The sequence below is a fragment of the Triticum dicoccoides genome, chromosome 6B (assembly GCF_002162155.2).
Source record: "Triticum dicoccoides isolate Atlit2015 ecotype Zavitan chromosome 6B, WEW_v2.0, whole genome shotgun sequence".
Classification (NCBI taxonomy): Eukaryota; Viridiplantae; Streptophyta; class Magnoliopsida; order Poales; family Poaceae; genus Triticum; species Triticum dicoccoides.
The window spans coordinates 305,389,960-305,398,577 of record NC_041391.1 but is presented as its reverse complement, the minus strand read 5'-3'; the positions used below and the strand labels follow the sequence as shown (position 1 = coordinate 305,398,577).

Here is an 8,618-nt window from a genome sequence, read left to right as displayed (position 1 = left end):
TTTTTTGTCCCAGGATCAGGCGGGGATCCCTGCGTTTTCCCTGCTCACCAAATGAGCCCTTACTGGATAAACCGAACCATGATGAGCAGAGAATGATGAGAAGCAAGGCAGAAACATTCCTTGCACTTGCTAATCACAACCCTTTGCAACTAAGCATACACCACCACGAAACATGGACTTGCATCAGCGTCAATGATGACGAGACCAAGGGTGTCAAAAACATTTAAAACGTCCCAGTCAAGAATTACTTGAAAATTTACAATCCAAGAACAGCTGATGCTAAACCGTAACAGTAAGAACATCACCTGGTATATTGAAACACTGCCAAAACCGTTGAATAAACGGGACAATATGGCTTGTTAATGCAGACACAACAATCACCTACCTAGACATAATGCTCAATGTGCGTCTAATGTACAGGCTACATAATTCCGGAGCCAGGTTATCTTTCCTTCAGTTGGGGAACAAACAAACCTTGGTAGAATACTGCCTTCATCTAACATCCCAGCAACTACTTAAGAGATACCTAAGAGACAGAGACAAACATGTACAATCACTAAGGCATTCTCATGCCAAATACAATTAGACAGTTATTGTCTATTAGACGGAGTCCTGAACCTGCAAATCAGGAGAAGGTAACCACGATCAAAAATGAGATGAGCTTAAGGAAAATAGCAGAGCACTTTACAGATTACAAGCTGAACAGGTAAATGAAGCAGATGGCAGTGCAACAATTCATACTAGTAGTGAACAGAAGTAGCACTGCAGAAGAAAACTACAGGTGTGTGCAGAATCAAGAGGATCCTGAGGCTGAGTGATGATCCATCATGGCAATGCTCCTTAGAAGGAAAACATAGAACTAAAGTAGAAAATTTAAGGCTCCAGCGAATTAGTGACACCACCTGAAATAACCAACACGTTTACCAACAAATTACTTGGGTGACTGACTCATCTCATACTAAGGCCACTTTCCCAATGCTCCACCTTGTACAGGTGCTATCTAATGCCTACCAACTAGGCAAAAAACTCTTATGTGGCAAGGTAATTAAGAGGAGAGAGAGGAGTTTGGTGACCCCAGGAAGAAACGATGCTAGGCGCGCATACCTACACAAAAGCACAATTTACAGTCTACAACTCATTGAATGAAGAAAGCTTAGCAACAAGCTAAGCACCTATGCATTGGAGAGTTTAGTCGCTAAGCTCTTTCATGCAGTTAGCATCTCATCTAAGCACCTATGCACTGGGAGAGACCTTGTGCGGAAGAAAATGATAAGAATACAAAGTTGTTCGTAGTTTTTTTTCCCAGAAAAAGTTAGTAAATCATAATGGCATATGTGTACCAAGATTTGTGCTCAAAATAACGCATTGCAAAAATTCTCCAAATAATAATGACATGTTTGTCCTAGCTACTGCCCTAATCATGTTCGGTTCCCGCCTTCCCGGTCTAGCTTTTCTAAAGAGCAGCTTAGGGTGCGAAAATAAACCTACACCACAAATTTTGCTCCACTTTTTCCTTTCAACTCCACATGTTGCAGAAATGGAAATTCTCCGCAAATGACTTATGGTGCCAATGGAAGAAACCTTTAGACACTAGCACAGGTTGTCAGCAGGGGCTGTGTTCCAGCCACGAGTAGCCCTGCCCATAGCTCCTTTCCACTAAACCACCATGCGGTTCCACCGTTGATGAAGTCAGAAAGCTCATGTTTTCAGGAGATAGAAACAAAAGATCGACCTAGACTACTAACTGGGGTGAAAATAGGGTGATGCAGCAAAAGTTACGGACGGCTGACTAGCCCAATTTTGGTGATGCAAAAGTTCCAAGATACCGATTAGCTTCAAAGCCTAAAACTGAAGAAGATGGATGGAGATTTACACATTTACCAGCTCATACGTGCATATGTTCCTACTTTGGTGCTCGTGGGCATGTTCAAGTGTGCAACATCTCTTCCGGGTGAATGAGAATATGACCCTACCAATTATTTGGTGATGGCCAAAAATTTGGTGATCGTTTGGATGGTTGCCAATATTTTGGCTTGCCAATGACTAATTAGCAACTCTAATTATTTTTCTAGCTCCAATTCATGGGCAAGCAAAAGCTTCACCAAAATATTAGCTAGCCAAATGTTTGGTATGGGTAGCTTGGGCTCAAGACCAAACACACCCATCATAGTTCCACCCATGCCCATCTCGCCAGTTTGTGTGAATGCACTTAAATGTAGGTCCAACAAGAATTAGACGCCGATCCTACTGTCCATATTGCTTAACTAACAAATCAAACAACAACGCCTTCAGACCCAAACAAGTTGGGGGTAGGCTAGGCTGAAACCCATAAGATCTCGCAACCAACTCATGGTTCTGGCACATGATGCTTCCACGCACCCCTGTCCATGGCTAGTTCTTTGGTGATATTCGGTCCTTCAGACCTCTCTTTACAGACTTCTCCCATGTCAATTTTGGTCTACCCCAACCTCTTACATTATCAAGACGCCTTAGCCGTCCACTATGCACTAGAGCTTCTGGAGGCCTGCGCTGAATATGCCCAAACTATCTCAGACGATGTTGGCCAAGCTTGATGATAACTGAGGCTACCCCAACTCTATCTCGTATATCATCATTCTAGACCCGATCCTTCATTGTGTCACTCAAGGCCATACAACATTGCGGGTCGAATCGCCGTCCGATAGAACCTACCTGTTAGCTTTCGTGGCACTCTCTTGTCACAAAGAACACAGAAGCTTGGCGCCACTTCATCCATCCGGCTTTGATTCAATGGCCCACATCATCTGTATCACCATCCTTCTGCATCATTGACCCCAAATATCGAAAAGTGTCCTTCTAAGATACCACCTGCCCATCAAGGCTAACCTCCTCCTCCCTAGTTGTACTGAAACCACACCTCATGTACTCGGTTTTAGTTCTACTAAGCCTAAAATCTTTCAATTCCAAGGTTTGTCTCCATAGCTCTTTGATGCTTTCTAATAATAACTCCCGTTCGACTATCATCAACTAGCACCACATCATCCGCAAAGAGTTAAGGGCTCAAGGAAGGATCACAATGTTGTACTCCCGCCATCTATGCTTAATCTCCTCGTCCTTCACTAGGAGGTGGTATGCTCCGTCCCTGATGCATTTGACTTGTTCAACATCCCTCGTCTTCCTCTCTCGGATCTTGGCCATCTTACAGATGTCCCTTTAGCCTTCCTTCGTGTCTAAACGCTGGTAGAGGTCCTCATAAGTCCGAGCCCTTGCTTCACTTACGGCTCGCTTTGCGGCCTTCTATGCCACCTTGTACTACTCTATGTTGTCTACACTCCAGTCTTTCTTCTCCTTAATAGCCTTTCGGACATCATCGTTCCACCACTAGGTATCTTTAGCTTCGCTTCTTCCCCTGGACACTCCATACACTCCAAACTCCTCTGAAGCCACCATAGAATGCAAGTTGCCATCTTCATCCACATATTGTCTGCATAGGGCCCTCCTTAGTGACCCTCTCCTTGAAAGCCTGAGTTGTCTCCTTCCACCATTTCGTTCTAGACTTAGGCGCGCTTATCCCGTTGGGCACAAATCCGAAAGCGGAAGTCAGCCACCACAAGCTTATGTTGAGGGACAACACTCTCTCCAGGTATCACCTTACAATCTAGACAAGCACGCGGTATCTTGGGCCATCCCAACAATCCTAACCTATAACCCCATTAACTTATGAGTTATGACCTTCTACGAATAATATCAGCCAGCCTCTACCCCCTTCTGCACCACTTCCCAACGAATTGGACCCAAGGTCACCAGGAGCCCCCAGCCTTTCCCGTGAGTGCATTTTCCACCACCAGAGTTGTTGCTACCATGGAGGTAGCCATCAACTTGTTTGCTATCATCAGAGGGGTGCTACCCACACATCATAATTCTGTTATGCCCATAGATAGAATCAACTGTAGGGAGCAAACAGGCAGCCCACCAACAAACAGTAGGCGATGGGCAAAGACAAAATTATGAGCATGGCAAGTTGCATTTATGTTTGCAAGTGAGAAATATTGAGCTGTATGGTTATGTTCCAGTACTAGTGTACTACCAGTGCCCAAGCTGCTTTGCAGACAGATTACCATTGATAAGCTAGATTGCTTTTGCCAACTTATCTAGCTTGTACTCAGAAACCCTAATCAAAGACCGGTCAAACATGGCTACTTTTAGGTAAACCAAACAAAAGAAACTACCCAGAAAACCTAAGTTCAATAAATGGACAATATGATAGATGGAAACTAATTACTTCCTTAAAAGTATCTAAACTTTATATGTCTGTAATTTTCCAAGTCCTGGATCATTTCATCATAGATGAGCTTATTATCCGCATTTTGCTTGTATCGAGCCGGAAATCAAACTAATCATAAGGGCCAGAATCAATGACATTAAGTACGCAAAGTTAGAAATTGAGGTATGTATCAGGATATTATCTCCTCGTGTAGTCACACCTCATAATTTCTTCAAACCCAATTACACTCTCATAACAATGTATTGTTTGTCCTTATAATTGGCGGTATACACTAAAAAGGTTTTCTCCTAATTCTCACATGGGAGAGAGTCATTGAGCACCGCTTAAGAAGAATGACAAGCGTGACCAAAAATCAGTTTGGTTTCATGCCTGGGAGGTCGACCATGGAAGCCATTTTCTTGGTACGGCAACTTATGGAGAGATATAGGGAGCAAAAGAAGGACTTGCATATGGTGTTCATTGACTTGGAGAAGGCCTATGATAAGATACCGCGGAATGTCATGTGGTGAGCCTTGGAGAAACACAAAGTTCCAGCAAAGTACATTACCCTCATCAAGGACATGTACGATAATGTTGTGACAAGTGTTCGAACAAGTGATGTCGACACCGATGACTTCCCGATTAAGATAGGATTGCATCAGGGGTCAGCTTTGAGCCCTTATCTTTTTGCATTGGTGATGGATGAGGTCACAAGGGATATACAAGGAGATATCCCATGGTGTATGCTCTTTGCGGATGATGTGGTGCTAGTTGACGATAGTCGGACGGGGGTAAATAGGAAGTTAGAGTTATGGAGACAAACCTTGGAATCGAAAGGGTTTAGGCTTAGTAGAACTAAAACCGAGTACATGATGTGCGGTTTCAGTACTACTAGGTGTGAGGAGGAGGTTAGCCTTGATGGTCAGGTGGTACCTCGGAAGGACACCTTTCGGTATTTGGGGTCAATGTTGCAGGAGGATGGGGGTATTGATGAAGATGTGAACCATCGAATCGAAGCCGGATGGATAAAGTGGCGCCAAGCTTCTGGCATTCTCTGTGACAAGAGAGTGCCACAAAAGCTAAAAGGCAAGTTCTACAGGACGGCGGTTCGACCCGCAATGTTGTATGGCGCGGAGTGCTGGCCGACTAAAAGGCGACATGTTCAACAGTTAGGTGTGGCGGAGATGCGTATGTTGAGATGGATGTGTGGCCACACGAGGAAGGATCGAGTCCAGAATGATGATATACGAGATAGAGTTGGGGTAGCACCAATTGAGGAGAAGCTTGTCCAACATCGTCTGAGATGGTTTGGGCATATTCAGCGCAGGCCTCCAGAAGCTCCAGTGCATAGCGGACGGCTAAAGCGTGCGGAGAATGTCAAGAGAGGGCGGGGTCGACCGAATTTGACATGGGAGGAGTCCGTTAAGAGAGACCTGAAGGATTGGAGTATCGACAAAGAGCTAGCTATGGACAGGGGTGCGTGGAAGCTTGCTATCCATGTGCCAGAGCCATGAGTTGGTTGCGAGATCTTATGGGTTTCACCTCTAGCCTACCCCAACTTGTTTGGGACTAAAGGCTTTGTTGTTGTTGTTGTTGTTGTTGTTGTTGTTGTTGTTGTTGTTGTCTCACATAAGCAAATGTGTAAACCCTATACTCTGTTGGGCAGGTTGTATGTTCCCAAAATGCTAAGGCCTCCTTTGGTTCATAGGGTAGAAAAATCGTAGGAATAGGAAAATCATAGGAGATGAGATGACATTTATCTCAAATCCTATTAGTAATAGGAAAGGAGATGCCCTTTGATTCACATCATAGGATTTTTTCCATTGAATCTAGGCTAATGTTTATTTTCCTATGAAATGTGGAGGATAGGAAGAATTCCTCCATAGGAATAGGATTCCATTCCTACAAACCAAAGGGCTCCAAAAGGAATTTTTTCTATAGAAATCCTATCCTATGAAATTCCTACATGATTCCTCTAAACCAAAGGAGGCCTAAGTTGCTGTTTTCAGATCACTGTGCTTTAACATATCATGTGGGATCAGAAAATTTTAAGATTTATCTGGGTGTGGAAAGTCAACGATGCAAAAAATAACATGCAAGCGATACCAACCAACACACTAGCAAGAAATACTTACTATTGTTATTTTCTTTTGAACAACAGTATTAGCAATTGCCTAAGAAATATTTACTGAATAAATGAAGGAACAAATAGCTGTCACTTTATAATAACACAAATACATCCTGCTAATTTCTAAGCAACCAAAACATATTTATAATTACCAAAACCTACCTATGTCTCAAGATGAATTGGCAGCATTTGATCCATCTGTAGAAGAGCTGTCACTGTCCGAGTCTGCCAAGACGGTCATTAATGATTAGGCTATACCACTATACTGCAGCCTAATCATTCGCTCAATACAGATGTAAACAACTAAAGATAGACTAGAAGTCAAATACACAAGGTAAAACCAAAACAGAAGGAGATATTACCACTAGAAGAGGAATCTGAATCACTGCTGGAGCTGCTTGAGCTGCTAGATCTACTGGCACTCGGTCCATTATTATTATTTTGGTCTGGCACAGAAGTTGCTAATTGCTCGCCCACCATCAAATCTGTGCATAAGAAAAGTCGTACTTATATAATCGCCTTATCATGTGCTTTTACTTTTAGGATGAATGAATCAGGGCGAAAAGGACTTACTTAGCTTTGGAGATTTTTCACCAATATTAGGTTGTTGACTCTGCAATACAAAGAAACTGTAATTCAGCACCAATTATACGATTTCCTTAGCTACAGAACTATTGCTAGATTAAGAATGGTCGACTGTTCATACTGTTTGTTGTGCAGCATGCAGAGCACGCAACTCTACATCTTGCCTTGCAAGCATTGCACGCTCAGCCTTCCTCTTTTGCTTGCTCAGGTTCTTCTTGAAGTTAGCAACAAATCTATCAAGTTCCCAAAGTGTCTCCGCATCCATGCTATCTATCTCAACCTCAATCTCATCTTCATGCTGCCTAACTGAAAGATTCTTGTTCTTAATGATCTGCACAACAATATCAAGCTTTTCAGGAGGCAAGTTCTGAAGGTTATTGCTAAGTTTACGCTTCTCATCTATCGTCATATCTCTTTTATCCAGATCCTTTGCCTTCGGCTTCTTCAATGATGGAGTGCGGACACTAATGGGAGTATGACTTATCGGCCTTGACTTGGAATCCAGCGCCGTATGGTGCTTTAAGGAATCTGACCTCTCTAGTAAGCGCAAGTCTATCGGGGGAGGTGGAAACTTCTTCGGCAAAGGTGGGCATGACGCAAGATAGTCAACCTCAGCCTCAATCTCAGGCCACTGAGCTTCAAAAATTCCTAACAATTGCTCAGCCATGAAATGCACATCCTGCCCTTTGGGATTATACGTCATGGCATTATGGAATGTTAGCCGTACATCATTAGCAAACTCCTTTGGGTCCCTGTAATGCCCACGAGTAAGCTGCCCCTTTATAGTGCCAAGATCCATCGGGTGCTTAATAATGGCAAAATAGTCATGCAACCCAAGTGCAACAGGATCAACAGGCTTGTTAAACACCCACCCAAATTTGTGCTTCATTAGTCGGGACAGCAGTGATGAAGACTTCTTAAATGCATGCGAGTAGAGTCGCTGCTCAGCGTTGTAACCTGCACCATGAGCTGACGAGGAACGGTGCTTCTTCTTGTGGTGCTTGGTTTTCTTCCGGCCATGTGAATCTGATGGCGGTATCCTATCTTTGGCAAGCAAGAACTCTGAATTTTGGTAAAGCTGATTGGCTTTTGGTGTTCGCTTTTCCTTGTCAAGTGATTCGGTGTGAACTTCTGGCACAATTAGCGGGCGGCGTGGCAGAAACGAGCGGACAGGAGGAACAGAAGCAGTAACTGGGGCCGGTACGGGCGTCACAGCATCACTGCCTGAGAACTGGGGTTGCACATACCCAGCAGTGAGCAGAGGCGGTGGCCGAGGTACGGGCTGGGATGCCTCAACTGCCAAGGCCTCGCCAGCCGCCTTGAGGCGCTTGGAGAGCACGCGTACCTGGTCGAGCTCTGACGCAAGCTGCCGACGCAGCTCGCTCCGGACCCTGCGCTTCCGAGCCTTGTCATCCGCGGCCGCCCGGATGTCGATGTCGGCATGACCGGAGGAGAAATCGCCGGAAGCGGCAGCCGGTGCCCCGTGCGGCGACGATGTGGGAGAAAGAGGAGGAGGGGAAGTCGGTGCGGCCGGATCGGAGAGCGGCGGCACCGCATCCTCAGCCTCCGAGCGACGAATCGAGCGACGGAACGAGGCTAGGGTTTGCTCAAGGGGGTCGGAATTAGGAATGGGGCAAGGTTCTGGATGGGGATTGGGGTCGG

General features: G+C 44.8%; 1 pseudogene; it reads right to left on the bottom strand.

Moving 5' to 3' along the window:
• Positions 1-211: 211 nt before the first annotated feature.
• LOC119321123 overlaps positions 212-8,618 on the bottom strand; it is a 9,739-nt pseudogene continuing 1,332 nt past the window's right edge.